A 23851-nucleotide genomic window follows, 5' to 3' on the forward strand; every position below is an offset into this window, starting at 1 on the left:
CATTTGAAAATTATACCATAGCAACTCATTGGTATGAGCTGCACACATCCTTGAGCTTTGAGTACTGGCTGGCAATAAAACATTCTCCCTCTCTCATCTTCCCCTGAGGTAAGAGGCCACCTTTACTAAGCCCGTGCTCGAATTTACAAACATTAATTAAAATTAAGCACATCTTAAAATAACACACTCTCTCTCTAAGTATTTTTATTTGTTACAGAGAGAACATTGCACTGTTAATTAGATCATAGCACTTGTTGACATTGTAGCATTGGGCTGTTAACTGCTATACACATATTAATATAAAATACGACTGAGAACCACAGGCCACATTTGAGGAGCACGGCTGTACAATAATGTGTCCCCCTCTTTTTCAGGATTATATTATAGACTATTCAAGCACTGTGGAAAATGAAATCCGATTGTTATATGAACAATGACTTTTCAACGTATATAAGGTGTTCAAAAATTCACCAATTCTTTGAGACATGAAGGAGCTAACTGGGCAGTTCAATAACCGCAACTGACCTCAGAAAGTGGGTTTAACAATCGACACACAAAAGAATATTACATCAGAAATCTCCTTATCAAAATTACAATACATATGTTTTTCAAATTTGTAGTTATATGAACTGGCCATTTGAAAATCCCCAAACAAAATATTTACATACAGTATAATGGAAGGAAACATTCCACATGGGAAAAATTATATATAAAAACAAAGATGAGGTGACTTACCGAACAAAAGCGCTGGCAGGTCGATAGACACACAAACAAACACAAACATACACACAAAATTCAAGCTTTCGCAACAAACTGTTGCCTCATCAGGAAAGAGGGAAGGAGAGGGGAAGACGAAAGGAAGTGTATGTGTGGATGGATATGTGTGTGTGTGCGAGTGTATACCTGTCCTTTTTTCCCCCTAAGGTAAGTCTTTCCGCTCCCGGGATTGGAAAAACCCACTTCCTTTCGTCTCCCCCTCTCCTTCCCTCTTTCCTGATGAGGCAACAGTTTGTTGCGAAAGCTTCAATTTTGTGTGTATGTTTGTGTTTGTTTGTGTGTCTATCGACCTGCCAGCGCTTTTGTTCGGTAAGTCACCTCATCTTTGTTTTTATATATAATATTTACATACAGTGTTATACAATGGCACAAAATATCCATTAGTTATATTTTTAATAAAAATTAGAGGTCTTCATTGTAAGTAATGTCCTTTTTGGATAAACAAAGTTTACATTCTAAAACACATATCACTTTGTACAAGTTCAGTCCTGATTCAAACAATAAATCATCATGGGTTGCCAAAATTTAAATTGCACTGCACATTGCAGTTAATTTTCAGACAGAAAATTTCAATGTTTAGTATTTTGCAAAAGCACTTTCACTCTTTTACAGAGTTGTAACACATTTTTTCACCAAGATGTTCATTCCTTCAACAGGTCCAAGTGGCACTTATTAAGGAAATGCACTGCTATCAGTTTCCTTGGAGGTGGTTCTTCTCAGCCACAGTACACAAAAAAGTAAGACAAATTACCATATTTTAGTACACTCACTTTTACTTCTAATTAAGTATAAGGAAAAAATGTTTCACACTTATAGAAAATAATGCTCATTACTTTGTAAATAAATACTGGCATTAAATTGACTGTAGTACAAAAGGTGGGGACTAGTAAAAATTTTAAAATCAAGTATACATTACACTGCAAAATGTTACTCTAGTTTATACCTCTGTCTGAAACTGGTTAAACTTGAAAGCTTTGGGTTTCTTTCCCATTTGCAAAATCACTTAAATGCCAAGTCCTGGTTTGAAATTCACTTCACTTGTGGACTCCTATCACCTTAATCTCCAAAATATGGACATTACCTCTAGCTAAAACTCAAGATTTGCAGTAGTGTAGATTTACTAATCATTACATTATGAAAAAAAAAATAGTCACCATCACGTAACTTAATTACTACTCAATTCAAAATTAAGAGAATAGAAGTTGTACCAAATCCTTGCCCTACTTCTCCACTCAACTATGAGAACTACTCTCATTCAACCAGAAAAATAAATCCTCACAAATTGTTACCAAATAGTTGGCCCGTCAGGATATTCACATCACTCTAGCACCACAGTAATCAGCTAACCAGCAAAATTACTTTTCTTCATTCCAGTATTACCTCTTTAAGCTCATAATTCCTCAGAACACAAATATAAGTTTTCAGATAACATACAGACCCAATAATGCAGCGTTATATGAACTGAACCTCACTGAAATACTGCTCTTTCTGCTAAGCTCTCATTGCCAGCTGCAGCATCATGAATTTCACAATATACGCAGTTCCCTATGTTGCCTAGTTCAAAATTAGATTGTCAATATAGTTACACACATTCGTTTTTATACAGTTATCTTTTTCATTAATCAATAATGTCTGTCAGCTCCATTATTTTACTGTGGAAATCTTATCTACTAACCATCCAACAGAAAGTGTGCGATAGACTGAGAGTACTAATTGGCCAAACATGGAGATTGCAGCCCTCCACCGTCCTTCACGCATACAAAACCCTAATCCAACCTATCCTTTACCAAGCAAATGTTACACAGATACTTGCTGCCCGAGTTCTGTAAGTTCCTTCATATCCTCGAACTCCGTGCCCTCAACCTTGCTTCTTTCTACCTTCTCTGACACGGATCCCTTACCAACTCATCAAATTCCCACCTCTTCTCACTCACACAGATCAACCCTGAACAAACTACACCATCTGCAAACTTGACTCAAATAATCCTATAGTTTCTCATACACTTTCCAACCATAGTGTGCTGCTGCACCTCTACCAACACATCCCACCAACCCTACCCTACACACCCTCCACATACTTCCCCAGAGTAACTTCAACTGTTTTACCCTCCCAAATTATGAACTGTATCCAGATAGTTACCCCTCCTACCAACTTTAAACCCACCCTACCCATTCCACATCATCAAGGCTTCCTCTCCTCCCTTTCTCATACTTCTCCTACCCCCTTCTTCCCCTTCCACCCATCCTCACCAAGCCGGAGTGTGTGGAGGTGAAGAGAGGTAGGGATATAGCAACAGAGGTGCGGCAATGCGCGGGGGGTGGAGGGGACAGAGGACACCAGGGGGTAGGGAGCATCGAGCCTGCGGACAGTGTAAAGGATGCAGAGATGTTGGAGGAAAAGGAGGAGGTGTGGGAAGGGGATGAAGTCATACAGGAGTTGTGTGGGGACAGAAGGCAGATACGGAAGGCAATGCGGAGCGTGTGGTGTTCTAGAATTTGGAGAGCCTTACAAAAGTGGGAGGATAGGAGATCCAGGTAGTGCTGGGATGACAGGGGATAGCACGGATGAGGGATTTGTAGGTGTGGGGGATGGTGGAAGGGTGAAACCCCATTTCCGGCCAGACAGGAGTTTCAGAAGACAGAGGTGGGAATGGGCTTTCTGCTGGATGTTCGGGAGATGGGGGGTCTAGGTGAGGTGGTGGTCAAGGTGAGGCCAAGCTATCTCAGGGTGAGGCTGAGCTGGATGAGATGACCATGAACGATTAGGTTGAAATTGTGGAGATGGAAGTAGCGAGTGGTGCGGCCTGGGTTTTGGAGGGGTTGATACAATGGAAACACTGGTTGCACCAGGTGGTGAACTGGTCAGTGTGGGTTTGGAGGGTGTGTTGTTACCATTGAAGGGTGGGATAGAGAGCCAGGAAGGTGGTGTCATCAGCAGGTGAACAGGTGGGGGTGGCTTGGGCATATCTGCGGTGTGCTAGAGATAGAGGAGAGGGGAGTGGACTGAGCCGTGGGGGATGCCAGCAGTGTTGGTATCATGGAGGGTGACATAGGCAGGATGGCATGAGAGGAAGGCAGTGACCAGACAAACAAAATTGATAGGCAGGGCATAGGTCTGGGGTGGATGTCATACCCAGCCGAAAGGAAATGTGATAAATAGTCCTATATATAGAAGACTCTACCACAAATACTGCTAGCTCTGAAGTATTCTCGTCATAAATAATTGGAAGAAATATGCATTTATAGCAGCAGACCAAAAACACTTGGAGCGAAGGTATTGTTTATTACTTGCAGCGTCTGCCTGCAGAACGAATTGCAAACAGAAATTGAATTTTTTAGCATGCAGCTCTGCAACACAGTGTTGCAAGATGTCACCGACATATGGTAGCAAGATACTATTCCTGAGGAAGTGTGGCGGGTCTCTCATTTGTTTTGCTTACAGCACGCAGCAGTCGGCAGCACCCCAATATTTCTAGCCACGCGAGTCTTATACTTTGCTTGTTTAAAACTCAGCGATGTGAAGTATTTTGGTAAGTTTCATGTTCGCTAAACCAAAGGAAGTGCGCTTTTGACACTATATGCCTCAGCTCTCTGAAAGTGAGAAATGCCTTAAGTTACAGTCTGGCCGACAGAAATATGCCTCTCCTCAACAATCCTGCAGAGCATCTCACCCTCAGCCCCTTCTTCCCCACCCTTACCGTCACATGTGCCACCATCTACATCCGCCCTTGTACCCCCCCCCCCCCCCCCCGCCCCCTACACACACACGATTTCCTGGCCCACATTGACCGCACCTTTCCACCTGTGTGATTGCTGCAGACCTCAATATCCACAGCCGCGTTCCTGACGAACTTCAGCGGTTCCATCGTTTTCTCACCACCCTACAGGGACACCTGGTTACCCTCCCCATCACACCCGACCAGAGTCCCACACCCCTGCTGACGTGATCCTAGTTTCTCCCAACCTCCTTGGGTACATCACTGCGGAAGTCCCTGACATAACTGGCAGCAACGACGCCCCGGTCCTCCTCACTATCTGTGACGATCGCCGTCCCCGTCCTGTTCCTCCCCTGACGTTCCATCTAAACTTGTCCACGATTACTCCCACACCAGCTGGGATGCCTACCGATACTCCGTACACACCCAGGTCAAACGCGATGACCCTACCCTCCAATCTCCCGATGACATCTCACGATCTGCTGTCCTCCACTGGACCTCGTCTGACGCTGTAACCACCTGTATCCCTACCAGAGCCATTCAAACTCACCGGCCAGCCCTGCCCTCACAGACCATCCTTCTCCTTTGTAAATCTCGTCGCCTCTACCGATCCTTCCTCCGCACACTCGTGACCGAGACACACTCACCCGCCACTGGCAATTATGACGTATCTGCAACGTGCTCACTGCGAAGAAACGCCGTGCCTGGCGACAGACCTGTGTACAACTCAATGCCGTGCTCTCAATAATCTCTTCCAAGTACTGTTCTGATTTCCACTGCCTTACTGGGAACCGCTCTACCCCGCACTACCTTCTCCTCCGTGATGACCGTCCCTTTCCTGACAACCTCAGTAAGGCCAACCACTTTGCCTCTCACGTATCCGAATGATTTTTGGTTCCTGTTGTTCCACAATTTGGTTTTCCCTCCTCCCCAACATCATCAAATGTCTGGATACCACCGCTCCTCCCCGTGCTCCTACCTTCCATTACTTGGGACACACACCACCATCAGAACTTAACACCCCATCACTACACTGGACATCAGCCTCACACTCCACACTAAATGCAACACCACCCCTGGCCGTGACCACATTACCTACTGCCATGTCAAACACTGCCCTCCCTCCATCCTTGCAGTCCTCGCCACACTCTACAACGTAATCCTTGCCACCAGCTTCTACCCCGACCTGTGGAAAACCTCCCGTATCCTTATGTTCTCCAAACCCAAAAAGCCTTTATCTGATGCCTTTTCCTATCACCCTAAATGTGTCACCTCCGTTGTCAGCAAGCTCTCGGAATCCATCCTCACCCAGCACAGCCGTCACCACCTCCACCAACATCACCTACTTCCCAACACCCAGTTTGTCTTTCGACCTTCCACCTCTGCCGACGACCGAGTTCTACGTCTCACTCGTCACCTCTCCCTCCAGTTTAATTCGCGTCGCACTGTCATTTCTGTCTCTCCAGAGCTCGAAAATGCCTACGACCCTGTTTGGCCTCCCACTCTCCCATTTGAACTCCAGACCTACACCCTTCCTATCATCTGTATCCATCTGAATGCCTCCTTCCTCTCCTGCCGCCCCTCCTACTTCAACTGTCCAAACATCTTCTCCAGAATCACCTTGACCTTTTTGCCACATAGTGTAGCCAGTGGCTCCTCTAAATCAATCCTTGCATGGCCTAGGCAATCATTGTAGGTCAAACCGCTCACTCCTTCCGGCTCCTTGATTTTCCCCTTACCATCTCTGCCCATCCTGTCTGTCTCTTAACCCCCCCACTCACCTACCTTGGACTCACCATTGACCATCATCTTACCTGGATCCCTCATCTCTGCCCTATCCAATCCAAAGCCCACAACAGCCTTAAACTCCTCTCTGGTTGGACGTGGGCATTGAACCCCTCTACCACCCTCCACACGTACAAATCCTTAATCCGTCCCATTCTCTGTTATGCCAGTCCCACCTGAATAACCCCCCCCCCCCCCTAAAAAAACAAAAAAAACTCGAGCACCATGCACTTTGCCTCGCCTTCCGTATACGCCTCCCATCCTCCACGTGGATCCCCTATGACTTGATTCTTTTCCCCCATCTGCTGCTTTTACTTGACCATATCCAAGGCCTCTTTACCTCCCACTGACTTGATGTCCCCCATCCCCTGGTTGCTCCTCTCCTCTCCAACCTCTGCCCGCTGCTGCGCCTCCACCCTTGTGTTGCCCCTACCCTTCACCCCTACATCTTTTTTCCCCAAGTGGCTTCTGTAAACTCCCCCTCCTGAATGATGCTCTCTCTCCCTCCATTTGTCCCTCCTATCAACTCTGGCTGTCCCCTCCCACTGTCCTTTTCCTTGTCTCCTTCACCCCCTCCCCTTCCATCCTGTTCCCTTCTGCCCACCTACCCCCTCTTTGACTCTTTTCTCTCCCCCGAGTACTTTTGCTTTCCCCTTCACTGCTTTCCCCACTCCTTCTCGCATTCGCCATGCCCCCTTCCCCCCCTCTTTTACTGTGTCCTCTCCCTCCATTGGCTCCTCCCTTTTTGCTATTCCTCTCCTTCTGCCTTCTCTTTTGAAAGGGTCCACTCCCCCCCCCCCCCCCCCAATCAGCCTTCGTGTCTGCTTTATAGTGCAGTGTTTAAGTGTTGTACGTGCCGCTTTTTTTTTTTATGTGCTGTGAACAGATAGATACCATACTGTCACTAGATGTGTTTTTTAACTCTTGCGAACAGAAACAAGACTGTCACCAGGTTTTTGAATTGTGCCTGTCTAATTACTATGTGGTTTAAACAGCCGGTTTATCGCCTGTTTTTATTGTTTATACTGTACTCTGTACTCATTATGTTTTTAAGACTCTTCTGCAGGCAGCAAAGCGGCATATTACGCTGCTGCCAGTCCCCCCCCCCCCCCCCCCCTTTGGGGGTAAATCAAAATCAAATAAAGAAAAAGAAAAAAATAAAAAAAAACGTAAATACGGGGAACATACAACAGAAGCTGCATCAACGAAGAATTTTTAACTTGAACTAACAAGTGATGAAAATTGCCGCATAGTGTTGTGTTGATGAGTTGTCGCATTTAGTCGCGAGAAGTTGTTGGAATGATACTAACAGTAACGCATGTGACTGGACCAACACATGGTAAAGTACCTAGTCCCTGAAATATGCTTTTATTATCTGTTTATTTGCGTGTACTGTATTATTACAGGACACGTGGAATTGTAACAAGACATGAAAACTATAACAGACGTGCAAATGTAATGTAAATAATATTATCGATTTTTTTTTTAATTTCTCGTTATTTTATAGCTGTTTTCATACTACAGTAAAATGTGTCAAGTGCAAATAGTAGTGCAACACGCATGTACAATGTTCATGAAACTTATCAAAATGGATCACATCTCCTATTTTAAACAAGCGAAGTATAAGACTTGTGCGGCTACAAATATTAGGTAACTGCCGATTGCTGTGTTAGTAAAGCAAATGAGAACCGCCACACTTTCTCAGCCAGCGTATCAGGGTGCCATCCGTCGGTGGTGTCTAGCAACACTGCTGTCGAGAGCTTCACTCTAAATCATTTGAATTCTTCATATTTGATTTCAGTTCACAATTAGAAGCTCTACAGGCAAGTGTTGGATAAGCAATTAACTCGTTTCGTCTGTTTTTATTCTGCTCTTATAAACGCATTTATCTTCCAATTCTTTATGACGAGAATCATCATACTTAACAATATTTGTGGTAAAATGTTCTACATAGTCAACCATTCGGAGTCCTTCTTTCGTATGTCATTAAATAGTTGTAGATCAATTTTTGGATGGTGCGGGCCTTGTTGCCCGCACTACCGTATTTAATATAAGTTTAGGTTACATTGATTGATTGATATTCAGTAAGTTATTTAATGATTGGTGTCGCAGTTCACGAATTCGCTAACAACTTTTATCCCTGTCCTATTTCGGCGATTTCTGCTATTAATCACGGTAGATGTTACACGGTCATTTGCCGCCAATGAGACTTGCCCACAGGCAAAATTTCAACGAAACAGTCATTATGAAGTATGTATTACTTACGTCCTTCCTTTGGCTTTACTTTAAATTGTTAGTTTAATTTAAATTAATAGTGTTATGTCGAGAATCATAACAGCAATTACCACACTGGTCCATAGGAGTTCATGTTTAGAATGTGTTCTGAACACGTTTTTACGCCTTCACAAGTACCTGAACCACAAGTAAGTCAGTCGATGTAGCGATAATTCAAAATATCAGTGATAACAGAACTGGAAAAGTTGTCACGTCGGCTTTACACCATCTTCGACAGAAGTAAGGTTAGTTTCTGTGTTTGTGAATGAACTTACACATCATTTGTGCAAAGTGTGAAACCTCCCCACACTAAAGTGCTTTCATTACCAGAAATATTAGCAGTTGTATAATGTGAATTATATTGCTAGTGATTAGTAGAAGTTTAATAATCCTCGTGGATTTCCAGACACAGTTCCCATTTCGATTAGTGGATGCTCTATGTACCCAGCCACATCTAAAAGAGATAATCACGAAGATTCAAAATGACTCGTCAAGAATTCCCAGCCTAAAAGAGCCATAGTTGATAATAAACTGTGCAAAATGAGTATTGGTACAGTGCGTAACTGAAGACGTTATGTGATAAGAAAGGGATGCTAAATAAATGTGAACTATACTGTAATTGAATAACGAAAATTCCATTCTGATCTTTCATCCTATTCCCCAAAATTTTCTGCCATATATTTAATGATAAAGGCCTGCTAGATTCTCGTACTCATCACTGTATCCCTCCCACCTTTAATGTTGGTTGTGATGACAGACTGACCTGTAGCTAAGCCCAAGGTCTAGGTTAGGTCGAAAACTTGCGTGTTTTAAGATTGATGATGTGCACGTCAAAACAGTGGAATGTACTGATCTTACTGTTACAGGTTGAAATTGGAAATTGTACTAACGGAAAATTTTGAGATACAGACAAAAGTTTAGCTGAGTATTGTACTGTTGCAAAAAATATCCGCCTTTTGAATACAGCTGTTAAACATTTGGTAAAAGTTACATAGTAGACACCAGATTGAATATTTTTGTAGTTAATGGATGGTATATGTGTGTAATATGCATGAAAATACTCATAAGAGGCTTATCTATAATCTGTTTTCGAAATGACCGTGCAATTTTAGCCTTTATGATGGAGTGTGTTTAAATATCTGTCTATAACCACAACCTTTTTATTTTTCTTTTATTCGGTTTCAAATCCCCCCGGAATGGGTCGGGCTGGCAGTAGCTTTGTACGCTGCTCTACAACCTACAGAATATGTAAAACATAATAAGAAGATAATGAGTAATAAAAGCAGGCGATTAAAACAGGTGACTTTTCAATTGTAAAATGGCAGAAAGTTGTGGAAGTTAAAATATAAAACAAAGGGTTGGTGCTGCTAATTAAATACACTGGAAGAAGACAGGTACACTAGTAGACAGACAGTTGAGAAACACTGTGACAGTCTGGTTTCTGTTCGCAAGAGAGAGAAAAATCACACCCAGCAACAGTACGGTTTCTGTTCGCAACACTTCGGAAAAGACACACAACAGTTATCACCCGTTTAAAACACTGCACTAAAAATTAGGCACGAAGAAGACACTGCACAGTCTCGGGCAGATGGGGTTGGCATGGAGTAGAGGGGAAGGGGGGGGGGGGATGAAGCATCTGATGGAGGGAGAGTACTCATAAGGGGTGGGGCGGCAATGTCTTTGCAGAACTAGCTAATCATATTAATTGTAAATATATTCTTAGACAACTTACATGCGAGTGTGTCAACATGCGTGTCCCACTTTAGATTGCTTTGAATTGTTAAATCAAGGAATTTTACACTACAGTCTTTTTTACCAATTCATTGCATATGTATTGTTTAATTTCATCATTAAAACTAATGTTGTTAAACTACGTGAGTCATGTTTTACTACCACTTAAATTTGATGGCTTTCGTTAAAGTACTGTGCAATTTCATTTGTCACGTTGTTACAATGGGTCTCTAGTTCATTAAATGATTCCTTTTTCCACACAATGGATGTATAAGCTGCATACAGAACTATTTTGGAATTCTGAGTGCAATATCTTGTGTCATTTACTTAAATTAAAAACAGAAGAGGATCCCATACTGAGCCCCGGGCACTTCATTTTTATATTAGTTATTTTGGATTTTTGAACATCTCTTTCAACTTTAAGCAGTACAAACTGTTTTCGGTTACTCATGCAAGATTTTACTATGTAATGAGAAGTGCCTCTGATTCCAATATTCCACGCTTTTCTAACAGGATTGTGGTGCTCACACAGTTGAAAGCTTTCTCAACGTAGAGGTATATACCTGCAACATGTTGCTTGTTCTCGGTGTCACTTGTTATGTCTTCAATTAATTGAGCAGCTGCTGTGGTGGTTGATTTACATATTAAGAGACAATTTTGATTTTCAAACAATAGGTAGTGCATCCAGAGAGAGCTTATAATTCTGCTGTATATGACTTTTTCAACTATTTGGAAAAGACTGGAAGTATTGAGGTGGGTCTGTAGTTTTAAATTTTGAGTTTGTCCCCTTTTTTAAAGATTGGTGTTACTTGAGCTATTTTTAGTCTGTCTGGGAAGGTGCCTGATTCTATTACATTATTTACTGCTACAGACACAGTTTGTCTGCATGCTTTTAATACATTAATACTGAGGCCATCATGCCTGTGAAATGGGAAGACTTTAGAGAGCTAATGATGTTGATTATTTCTTTGCAGTTTGTGGGGGCTGGATGTATGTTATGCTCAGATGGATTTCCTTTAAAATTATACTGCGGGTTGTTATTTTTGTCATTGATAGCTTCCCCCACTGAAGAAATATATTCATTGAATATGTCAGCAATTTCAAGTTCATCTTTTACTATCATCCCATTGTGGTCAATATTAAATTCTATACGGCATTTGCCCTGCCTGCTATAAAATAGTTTGTCACTCCCAAGACACCAGTGGTAACACTGTGTGAAGCCTGGAGCTTGTTTGCAACATAGCTGCTCCTGATCTGTATCAATAAAGGTTTATAATATTCATGATAAGTTTTGAAAACGTCGTTTAGCTTGAGATTCAGTCTATTATTCAACATCGCACTATGGAATAATTTTAAATTTTCCCTTGCTTCAATGACATCATTATTTTTCCAGATACTTCTGTTTATAGTTTTAGTTCGTTCAACTTTTGTGGCTGCAAGGGGGCATGTAGCATCAAAACAATAGTAGAAGTCAGAAGCAAAGCTATCATAGGGAAACCTATTGTTCTAAAAATCATGATATGTGTGCTAACGTGCAGGTCAGTCTGTTGATGTTTTCATTATACATAATTCTTTTTCTTACATACAGTTTCTTTTAGTGGCAAAGGGCATCTCATTTGCCCTCAGTTGAAGCTGTGCTGCATTTTGATCATAGATGGCTAGTTTTAGAACAGCTGTTCTGTAGGTAAGATGGGTCACATTTATTATTATATTATCCAGACATGTTTTGCTGTTGCTAATCTCACTAGTTGTCTCATGGATAACTCCCGTCAGACTGAATCTATCGTATAGAAGGTGTAGCTTTTTGGTGTTGGCATCAATCTGTATTTGTATCCCCTTCTATTATAGCATTTACATGGCTGTGTGATACAAAAAATGTACAGTCTGTGTATATCAGCAAGTCAGAGAGATTTTTGAAAACTGTATCCATACATGCCCCAGGTGGCCTATACACACCGACAATTGCTGTATTTTCTCTGCCACCCCATTTTAGATTTATTGCAGCAAATTCTGTGATTCCTTTTGCACAGAATGTACAGGGTGACACAGAAAAATCGGAACATTTCCACATTCCAATAAAACAAGAAGCGATGAAGGAAAGAAATTGCATTCATAGTAATTGAAATCTTACAACTTTGCCATTTACAAAAAATAGATGGCATTTCTCATTTTTTAGAAATTATATCCTTTAGATTGCGTCATTATGTACGAATACATTCGTGAAATCTGCTGTTGGGATTACTCATTGACCGCTGCAATATCACAGCCGAGATACTGTGAACTGCATACCGAATACTCTGTTTTAACTCATCCTGGGTTCTTGGTCGAGTCATGTAGACTTTGCTCTCGAGGTAACCTCACAAGAAAAAATCACAAACAGCTAAATTTGGCCATCTAGGTGGCCAGGGAATGTTACCGAATCGTGAGATAGATCACACGGTTGCCAAACAATTCTCGCCCATATGCCATTGATTGCCGTGCAATGTGTGATGTCACTCCGTCCTGTTGAAACCAGGAAAGTAGTTCAGTGCAGGCGTAACGAAAGTTCATGACATTCCACGTAACAGTAATGGAATCAGTGGCCAGATAAACCACCAAAACATGCCTTATTTGCCTCTTGACATTCCCTGTTGGCTTCCTCTGGAGGAACGTCGTCATCCATGGAGTCACTACTAACGTCGATATTAAAGCCATTTCAGATAATTCTAGACGAGTAAGATTTACACTAAACTTTTTACTTACCTTCTTTTCTCACACAGTTTGCTTGAGTTCTTCTTGTCTAGGGTTCTGATTCTTGAAGCAGAAATTTTCACATTTTAGGTTCTCATGGTTCCAATTGATGTAAATAATTTTGAAAAATGCCTGCACAGAATTTTCTTTCTTTTTGGAATTTATTGGTGTCACATTTTACTATATCACACTGTCTTTTGAATTTTCACGTTAACAAAGCCGAATTACATTGTTCCTCCAAAATACAGAAACCCGTCTGATCACATGAGAGGAATGCCCACTACTATCTTCTCACCCTGTGGTAATAACAATATTCCAAATGGTTTATAAATTTTTTTGACAAATGAATTTCTACTAATTTATAAATGAATCCTGAAATAAACATAATAAACAGTTCTAAATTGAGTAATTAACAATAGAAATTTTAACTGTGCCAAATATTTCATACGAGGGCATTTCAAAAAGTAAAGATACAATGGCTCGCAGTCCTTGAATAGAACATTCATTTAGAAAACGTCAGTTACATCTTTTTAACTGAATTATTTGTTATTTTTAGACATAATCTCCCCCGTTATCCAAACATTAGTTAAGTCAAGCTTTTGTATCCCACAGTCGTAGAAGGTTGCCGCCTGTTATCAGAACCACATTTCAACTTCATCTTTGATTTTCCAGCAAGATGTGACTTCAGGTAACGGAAGACACGGAAGTCGGTGGGCGCAATGTCCGGGCTGTATGGCGGATGGTCCAATACGTCCCATTTGAATTGTTTGAGTAGTGTTTTGGTTAGGAGCGCTGTGTGAGGCCGAGCATTGCCATGAAGCAAGCGGACTCCACTTGTCAGCATTCCCCTGCGTTGCCCTTCGAAGACATTTCAAAGTCTGGCAATATGCAGCAGCATTAATTGTCGTTCCAGGAGGCATAAATTCCAACAGAAAAATGCCTTGTCTGTCCCAAAAAACAGAAGCCATGATTTTCTTCACTGATATCGACGTTTTGCATTACTTAGCTTTTGGTGAATTCGAATGGCGCCATTGCATCGATTGTTGCTTGGATTTAGGTGTATGGTGATAAATCCACGTCTCGTCATCTGTCACAATGTTATCGAGGAACTCATCACCTGCTTCAGCATAGCGTGTGAGGAAGTAGCGTGCAAAGCCTATCCTTTTCTTTTTGTGTTCTTCTGCTAACAGTTTTGGAACCCAGTGTGCACACAATTTCCTGTACCCTAACTCGACAGTAACAACATCATAAACAGTTGTCATTGACACGTCCGGTACAATCTGAAGCAATTCTTTCAATGTGAGAAGTCTATTCGCAGGAATTGCTTCCTCCGTTCTCCGAAGAAGGGCATCAGAGATCACAGATGGCCGACCTGTTCTTTGTTCATCACGAACATCGGTCCTACCTTCAGAGAAATGGTGACACCATTTCATTACATTTTGTAGATTCATAATGTTCCCATAAACAGAAACAATTTCTTTGTGAATATCTGCTGGTCGCTGACCTTTTGCACGAAGAAAACATTTGACGGAGCGCACGTCGCATTTGGCGGGATTCTGAATTGGCGCAGCCATTTTAAACGTGACCTACTCCAACCAGAAGCAACGTTCATCAGTACCCCTCCTCAGTGCAGCACTCCGTGAAGAATGGGCAGCCATTCCCCTGGAAACCTTTCAGCACCTGATTGAACATATGTGGTATGTGTTTTATTCATCTCATTACGTACAATTTTCAAATCATTTGATTTGATGTACAGGAGACATGTCAAGGTTTTTTTTTAAGAGAAATACAAAAGTTTACATTATATTTTACATTTCTAAGTTACAGCTACACATGTACATAAAATAATACATGTAATACAATCCCTGTGTTCAGATTGTGAAGCTGTCCTCAATGAATTCATCGACAGAATAATAACACTTTTCCACCAGAAGAGTAAAGAGCAATATTTTCAGTGAACCAATCTCCATTTTAAATATATGCCTGTAAGAATGGAAGCTGTCATCAAGGCTAAAGGTGGGCCATCGCCATATTGGATTCCAGCATTACCGATAGAGGGCACCACGAACTTATAAGTCATTTTCAGCCAGGTGTCCTGGTACTTTTGATCATATGGTGTAAGTTCTATTGTAATCCTCCAGATGATATCTGTAGATGGCATTAGTTTGAAGACAGCAAATGTCTTTGCAAAGGGAAGAGTGTGGGACAACGAAGAGTGACTGCGGAACAATGTGAATCAGTGAGAGAGTCTTCCATACAGAGATGTTTAACAAACTCAAGTGGCAGACTCTGCAAGAGAGGCGCTCTGCATCGTGGTGTAGCTTGCTGCCCAGGTTTCGAGAGGGTGCGTTTCTGGATGAGGTATCGAATATATTGCTTCCCCCTACTTATACCTCCCGAGGAGATCACGAATGTAAAATTAGAGAGATTAGAGCGCGCACAGAGGCTTTCCTGCAGTCATTCTTCCCGCGAACCATACGCGACTGGAACAGGAAAGGTAAGTAATGACAGTGGCACGTTAAGTGCCCTCCGCCACACACCGTTGGGTGGCTTGGGAAGTATAAATGTAGATGTAGATGTAGCCCCAAAACGTCAGTGTGGAAGGCTGGTGTTGAATTAACAGTTCCAGTGAAGTCTGTGTGGAAACTTCTAACGAGACACTTACAACTATAGCCTTATCATTTGCAGTTGTTACAAGCTCTATACTCCTCAGACTGGGGTTTATATGCTAACATTGCAAACAAAATGCTGTTCCATGATGGTGAGAATTTTCCGGATTGTGACTTCTTCAGTGATGAATTGACATTTCACCTAAGTGGAAATGTGAACACACAAAAGATGTGCATCTGGGGATCAGTTATATGCGCAGCCATAAGAAGGCTCCCCTAAATTGAATGTGACTCTTGCCACGACAGTAACTCTTGCGAGAACAGTAACGGTGACAAGGACATTTACAGATATCATTTCATATATGACTTATTCAGTTGAAAAATTGAACATGTTACTTTGAAATAAAAACAGTAGAAGTCATATTTCATTGTCATATTGTGACTTTAGCATTTAACATGCTTCTGTAACAATGGCTAAACTCGTCCAGTCCTGTGTTAAACAGTGAAGCTTATTTCATCTACATTCAGAATTATCCATTACAACAGTCTTTGCACCTTAATGTAACTTCCAATTACTGATAATTGAAAACTGTTCATTTTGAAATAATAACTAAATCGAGACCCTAAGCTGTCGACAGGCGTTGATATACACCAGCGGGGACAGGTGAAAATGTGTGCCGCAACCGGGACTCGAAACAGGGAACTTTTGCTGACATGGCAGATGCTCTATCCATCTGAGCCATCGAAGGCACAGAGGATAGTGCGACTGCAGGGATTTATCCCTCGCACATTCCCCGTGAGACCCACATTCCCAGCTTAACGTCCACACACTTCATTTGTAGTGCCCTTGCCCATTACACTCATTACTCGTGGCATACAATCTTACCGAGTCCCGAAAGAGTTCGGGCAGTGCGTGTGCATCCAGCACAGGAGGAGGAGGTCAATGGCCGGTTAGCCTTAACTATACGAAAATGGTATCTGTTCTTTCAGACATGTGCGAAAGGACACATGAAGATGGTAATCTTCATATACTGTTCATTTTCACTATGCACAAAAGTTACTGATTCAGAAACACAGTACAGTAAATATCAAAAGTAATCCCACACACCTTTACATGAATTAACTGAATTACTCACACTTATCTCCTATGAACTGAAGTAACACTTTCGACTCTTAATCATCGTTTCTAGCAAATTCTGCATACTATTTTCTCAGCAACACAACTGTGGTTGTCTGCTCTGTGCTGAAGTCCTACAAGGGCCTTACATCCACTCTGACTTAGTATATAAGCAGTAGTGCTGCAGCATTTTTGACATTATACAGCAAAACACCACCACTTCCAGGAAAAAAATAGGCTTTCAGCCTCAAAAATTCCAGAGCCAGCTGTAAGAAAAGAGTACAATATCACTACATCATAACATAAAAGCTAGCAGTGCCCTTAGAAGTTATACAGAACAAATAGTGTATTAAAAAGACATTATAAGATGAATGTCATCAAAAGTAAAGCAAGTGTATTGGCATGTAGTTGAATTAAATTAGGCGGTGCTGAGGGAATTTGATTAGAAACTGAGGCACTAAAAATAACAATTGTTCCATTGTTTGAGGCACTAAAAATATTAGACAAGTTCTATTATTTGTGCAGACCAAGGTGGAGGGGATATAAAATGCTCACTGGATTTAGCAATGCAAGAATTTTTCAAAATGATGCATTTGTTAATATTTTATGTAAATTTAAATGTCACGAAGTCTTTTCTGATTGTCTAGGTTGTTCCTTTTTACAGATGTGTAATGTGGATGATGGAACATAAGCATTTTAAATGTCGTGATACAAAAGAATACTGAAGATTTGGTGGGTATACCGAACAACTAATGAGGAGATACTGAAACGAACTAGGGAAAAGAAAGAAACTTTTGGCAAAACCTGACTAGAAGAAACAATTAGTTAATGGGACACACAGTAAGACATTCGGTTATTCGAGGAAGTGTCGGAAGTAAAAATTGTAGGGAGAGGGAGAGACTGAGGCTTTACTGCAGTAAGCAGGTTCAAATGGATGGAGGTTGCAGTAGTTTTGTGGTGATGAAGGGGCTTCCACGGAGCAGACAAGTGTGGAGAGCTGTGCCAGAACCTCATTCAGGCCGAAAACTACAATCATTTATTCTCCATTTGTTGATACTTGTGTTGTGGTTACTTCTTAGAACACATGGTTTACATAATATTGTTAAGGGTTTTGCTAGCATAAGCAAGAATACTCAGTCATGGATTTCATATTTATTTAAAAGCTAAAACATCTTTGTGGTATTAGCACAGCTCCACACAGGCTGGTATTACAATATCTTTGTCAAATATCTTTGTAAACGAAATTTGATGGTGTAATAGGAAACTTTGTCAAATGTTGTCAAATATTTGATCAAATCTAGGGCCTCACTATAGATTTGATCAAAGAAGTCGCTTGTCTTCTGTTCACTGCAATGTGATATGTTACCACGTGGAGCGCCTAGCATCGGTGCAGCGTTCTGTCATCTGTAGTGCGTTTGTAAACATGACGGGAAAATACAATTGGTGTGTGGCATCTACCACAGAATTAAGAGAGATGTATGAAGCTGAGGGAATTAGATTAGGAATGAGACACTTAAAGTAATTTTGCTATTTGGGGAGCAAAATAACTGATGATGGTTGAAGTAGGGAGGGTATAAAATGTAGACTGGCAATGGCAAGGAAAGCGTTTCTGAAGAAGAGAAATTCGTTAACATCGAGTATAGATTTAAGTGTCAGGAAGTCGTTTCTGAAAGTATTTGTATGGAGTGTAGCCATGTATGGAATGAAACGTGGACGATAAATAGTTTGGACAAGAAGAGAATAGAAGCTTTCGAAATGTGGTGCTACAGATGAATGCTGAAGATTAAATGGGTAGATCACATAACTAATGAGGAAATATTGAATAGGATTGGGGAGAAGAGAAGTTTGTGGCACAACTTGACCACAAGAAGGGACCAGTTGGTAGGACATGTTCTGAGGCATCAAGGGATCACCAATTTAGTACTGGAGGGCAGCGTGGAGGGTAAAAATCGTAGAGGGAGACCGAGAGATGAATACACTAAGCAGTTTCAAAAGGATGTAGGTTGCAGTAGGTACTGGGAGGTGAAGAAGCTTGCACAGGACAGAGTAGCATGGAGAGCTGCATCAAACCAGTCTCAGGACTGAAGACCACAACAACAACATGAAGCTGATAAGGTGATTTACAATGTGAGGCACCCTGAATATAAAAATAGATTACGAAGATTGGAGATCTACAAAAATATTGCGGAGGTTATTAGCCGTGACATACGGCCTGCGTGTACAGCTGACTACAATAAAAAGAAAATTAATGGCCTCAGCACAAGTTACTCCTACGAGAAATCAAAAGTACGTCTCGACGTATTTCTTTCTTTTTATTTATGCAAGTAAAGTTCACATGTTATACAAATGATTAGCGTTAATTTGTTCACTGCAGCACCTTGAAGCATACTCAGAGAAGCATCGTCTGCCAGTACAACCATTGGAGTTGTAATGTGTGTGTTTGCAAGCTTCCTGCCTTCAGGAATGTTTTGAATAGATCGGTCAATGAGAGACTCCCGTAGTTTGCTTTTTGAAAACACTCTGGCATCACCAACGTGCCCATTAGTTCCTACATCAACATAGAAAAATTTGTAGGAAGCATCTACCATGGCAAATAAAACGATACTGTTGAAGGATTTGTAATTGAAAAAGTGAGATCCAGTAGCTTGTGGGCATTTAGTACGAATATGCTTTCCATCCATTGCTCCTATAGTATTATAACAGTTCCAATTTGTCTCAAAATCCTCTGCCATTTGCCCCCACCTTTCTCTGCTTGTGGGTACCTGTAAATAAGATTTATGTATGTGCAAGCAAGTATGTAGCTAATGGCTTTCATGTCTTATTTTATAGCACGAGATGCGAGAGCCTTCTGTTGCATGCTGTGAGCCACAGCCACAGCCCCAGCATCAAGAGCGGCCTCCCACAAAAAGAAGGAATGGCACAACAGACGTCATTGTGGAGGCTACCAGGACATGAAGGCTGTGGCTGATATGGCCGGAACTCTGCCCCAGCCTGTCCGAGGAGACCAATACAGTGCCCTTGCCACCCACATCGCAGCTGAACTGCGTGAGATGGATAATGTGGGTAGTAAGATATTTACAACTGCCGGAAGTCACGGTTTGCAGTGGTATTTGATGGACGGGTGGGATTTGCTGCATTTGACAACACAAGAAGCACGACCATCCACCTCTGGGTATATCCAGGCTGCCTTGCAGCAGGCTGGTATAGAAGAGAATACCGTATAATTTTTTTGTAGCTCTCCAATCTTCTTAATTTATTTTTGTACTCAGGATGCCTCATGTTGTAAAACACCTAATCGGCCTCATACATCTCTATTAATTTTGTAGTTTCGGACACCAATTGGTACATGCTGTGTTAATAAAATAAAATGAAATAAAAATTGATCTTAATGAACATAAAGTGTATTGAACATTTATTTGCCTTCAGAGCTTGGCCCTTTAGTGCTTTATATGTTGCTTCACACGTTTCAGTTATTATTTTACTTAATGTGCACTGTGGAATTCGAGTGCTGTACTGTAAGCTAGAGTAACTGTCTCCTGTAGCAAGGAATCGGAGTGTTACAGTGAGCCTGTCTTCTGCAGATATAGCAGTTCTTAAGTGAGTATTGCACTTTCAGATATGAGGAATCACTTCACTGAGCACATACTGAAATGTATGCTCAACCATTCTTAAGTAATTGATGTACGACTTGACATCCTCCACTATAAGCTCAAATAACAAGTTTTGTCGAATGCTTCTATCGTCTCGCCGTGAAACACACGGCTTCACCCAGGTACGTTTCCTTTTTTTCACCCACATCTGTATCACGTGTGCACACAGTGCAATTGTGGTACGTGCAACTGTTGCGGTTAATAACAAGTTGTTGTTGTTGTCAGCCATCTTGAACTTTGACAAAAAATGTGACGACAGCGTAGTAACTTTTTTTTAGTGCCATGTCAAAGATCTTTGTCAAATATATTTGACGAATATTTGATCACCTCTTTGATCAAATCTTTGACAAAGTAATTTGATATTGTAATACCGGCCTATCCCTTTAATACTATAAAGGTTACAAGAAGACAAAATAAGAAACTAAAAAAATGGTTCAAATGGCTCTGAGCACTATGGGACTCAACTGCTGAAGTCATTAGTCTCCTAGAACTTAGAACTAGTTAAACCTAACTAACCAAAGGACATCACAAACATCCATGCCCGAGGCAGGATTCGAACCTGCGACCGTAGCGGTCTTGCGGTTCCAGACTGCAGCGCCTTTAACCGCACGGCCATTTCGGCCGGCTAAGAAGCTAAAAGCTGCAAAAAATGTGGGGAACCAGATTACTGTCTTCAAACAAGTCAGGAGTATGTGAAAGATAATTAACCCTTGCACTGCGCACTTGAATTGAATTACCTTGCACCTCACACTGGGGTCCACAGGCCCCAGTAAAATGTTATCATATACCATGCATTTGAAGCTCATTAATATATATATTGGACTGTCTTATGTATATGGGACGTTGTAAATACTATTTAGTTACCTTTAGTGTTTTTTTATTATTACAACAACGAGTAACACATGATGTATATAAAATGAGTGTAGTATTGTTAATAAATAACATTTTGTATTTCTTTATGTTTAACTTTCTCATATCTGAATGTGTATAATGCAACACAATGTCTTACTTGACTTTATTTAGTTAATTTCCCTTTTACAATCTTAGCAACATTTTTGTTTTTCTGTTCCTTTTCTTTGAAAGTAGTGAACATCTCAGTTTCTGGTTAGAGGTTCTGGTCCGTCTGGTGCCACAGTATCTATTTTCAGTATTTCTTCTAGAGTTCTCTTCACATTCCTTCATTGTGTAGGTATAATCCCATGTAGCCCTTAGGTGAGGTGCAATTAAGTTCCATGCCAGTTCATGCAGAAATTTCCTTCGTGGCTTCTTTACGTCAGTGCTGGAAAGGGTAAAGAGAATCATGGCGTTTCTCCCACTTTGACTGAGAATGCCACAGAAAACCCACATAGGCCATCTTCTTGTTGCATGTGCAGTGGTGTAAGTTTTGTATAGCTGATCAAAAGTGTCAGTAACACCTTTTGTTTTATTGTATGAAATTATCATTTCAGGTTTTCCTGTTGTTTTGTTGATGTTGTTTGAGTAGAGCATGGTATACAGCAAGAGAGCAACTTTATTCCTCTTTGGGACATTTGACAGTAGCGACTTATTCACATCAAAAGCAAATTGTGGTTTTCTTACATTTTAAGAACTTAAAAATGATTGTGGTATTACGGGTTTATTTTTTCTTACAGTTCCCAACATCGTCAAACGAAAGTTTTCAGTCATTGTCTGATAAAGAGGAACTGACAAAAACCAGTTGTCAACAGTTAGGTTCCTATTAATACTATGAATGAATGGGTTTTGATAACTTTCTCACATAATAAGATGGGACAGCTTCATTTTTTCTGTTACTTCTTTGCCAATGCTTGGAATAGCGTTTAGCATGTACTAAGACTTGCAATCATTGAACATCAAAATCTTAATTCCATATTTGCCGATTTCGAAGACATGTATATTCTGAATGGGCATCTGCCATGGAAGCCCATTAGCTGCTTGTCTGTTGTGCAGTAATCGAAAGGGGTCTATAGGGACTTGCAGTTGTCAATAAATTTAGTCCAGATGTACCAAATGGGTGAAAATATTTCTTCTTGTTTTCTTTGCATGCTGGTTGCTTTGTCATCAAATCTTAGGCAACTAGTCGAAGACTGAAATCCCCTTGGTGATGTTGTATCGTGAAACGGCATTGCCAAATTTAGCAGACCAGAGTTCTTCTACACTGGTGTGAGCTGCCTTGTTTACGCCACAGAGATACGAGAGTCCAATGGCAGCTCTTAGCTCTACAGAATTTTTGTAGTGTTATGATAACTTTCCGCATTTCCAGTTGAAGAACATTTGCAAGTAATTTTGGTGTTTGTGTAAGTGACAATCTTGTCTAGCATTTCATCTGTCACTAATAACTGCCATGCTTCAATTGGACTAGAAATAGATCTTGTTTGATCCTTTGGTCTTGGGAGGTGAGTAACTAAATTTCTAGATTTAATTCTTCCTGTTTTAGGTGGTACAGTTGAAGACCACTTACAGCCATTCTTACCTAGAAGGATGGAACGATGTTTGCGTTGGAAGAACTAGCATGGGTATCATCGCCCCCTTCTCCAGCCTCTTCCGTACCTAATAGTTCCTGTATTTTGACAAAATCAGGATCTTCATCAGAATCTATGCCTCCAAATGAATCATCTTCGTGGTCCAACTCGTCCATAAATGTATTATGTAGATCGTCATCTGTAACGAGTCCATTTACTCATTGTAACTGAAAAAAAAAATAGGGCAACATTGAAAGGAAACAGTTATAAGTTACATTCAATATATATTTCAATATTGTATACTTACCAATTTATTATTTTCAATATGCATGAATGAGCTACACGGAATGCACTCTGGGGTAATGTAAACACTATGGACATTCAAAAATCTTTATAGCTTTACTCTGTAATGTAGACCCTACGGACATTCAACAATCTTTACAGCTTTACACTGCCACAACAACAATGCAAATGTTTGAGTTAACATCGCATATGTGTAGGCAGTGTTACCAACTTAATATACACTATTTTCAATAAACTGTTGCTAACATACTCTTTGTAATACACAATAAAAAATACGCTGGGGTCTGTAGGATCTTAGCTAAAAGTAATTAACAGAGTATCAGAAGGTCTCATAGCTGTTAGTAGCATTGTCAATACATGTTTTACGAACATATGACAGATGTACACAAAATGACAAAATTGATCCCCTGCAGGAATTAAAGCACTCCTCAATGAACTCGTGTGATTTCTATCCTACGACAGATCAAGAGATTTAAAGCATTGCCACATAGTTTATTCATCTCTGATAAAAGGCAGTTTTCTGGATAGAATGATATTAGCCATAGACTTGCCACTATACAAAAATAGAGATCCAATGTGCTGTGTCAACCGCAGACCATTTTCTCAAAAGTTCCTGAGAAAATAAAGTACTTCAGATTTATGCCATATTTTGAAGAAGAAAAGAATGGCATCATAAATAGCAGATGATTTGAACGGCAGA

General features: G+C 40.8%; 1 long non-coding RNA gene across 1 annotated transcript; it reads left to right on the plus strand.

Annotated features, from left to right (window-relative positions):
- The first annotated feature begins 8640 nt into the window (after positions 1-8640).
- LOC124720261 lies at positions 8641-19595 on the plus strand. Its single transcript, XR_007006099.1, has 3 exons — positions 8641-8797; positions 8959-9532; positions 19569-19595. It is a non-coding gene; the product is annotated as an uncharacterized LOC124720261 (long non-coding RNA).
- The last annotated feature ends 4256 nt before the right edge of the window (positions 19596-23851 follow it).

This window comes from Schistocerca piceifrons, chromosome 11, assembly GCF_021461385.2.
Source record: "Schistocerca piceifrons isolate TAMUIC-IGC-003096 chromosome 11, iqSchPice1.1, whole genome shotgun sequence".
Taxonomy (NCBI): Eukaryota; Metazoa; Arthropoda; class Insecta; order Orthoptera; family Acrididae; genus Schistocerca; species Schistocerca piceifrons.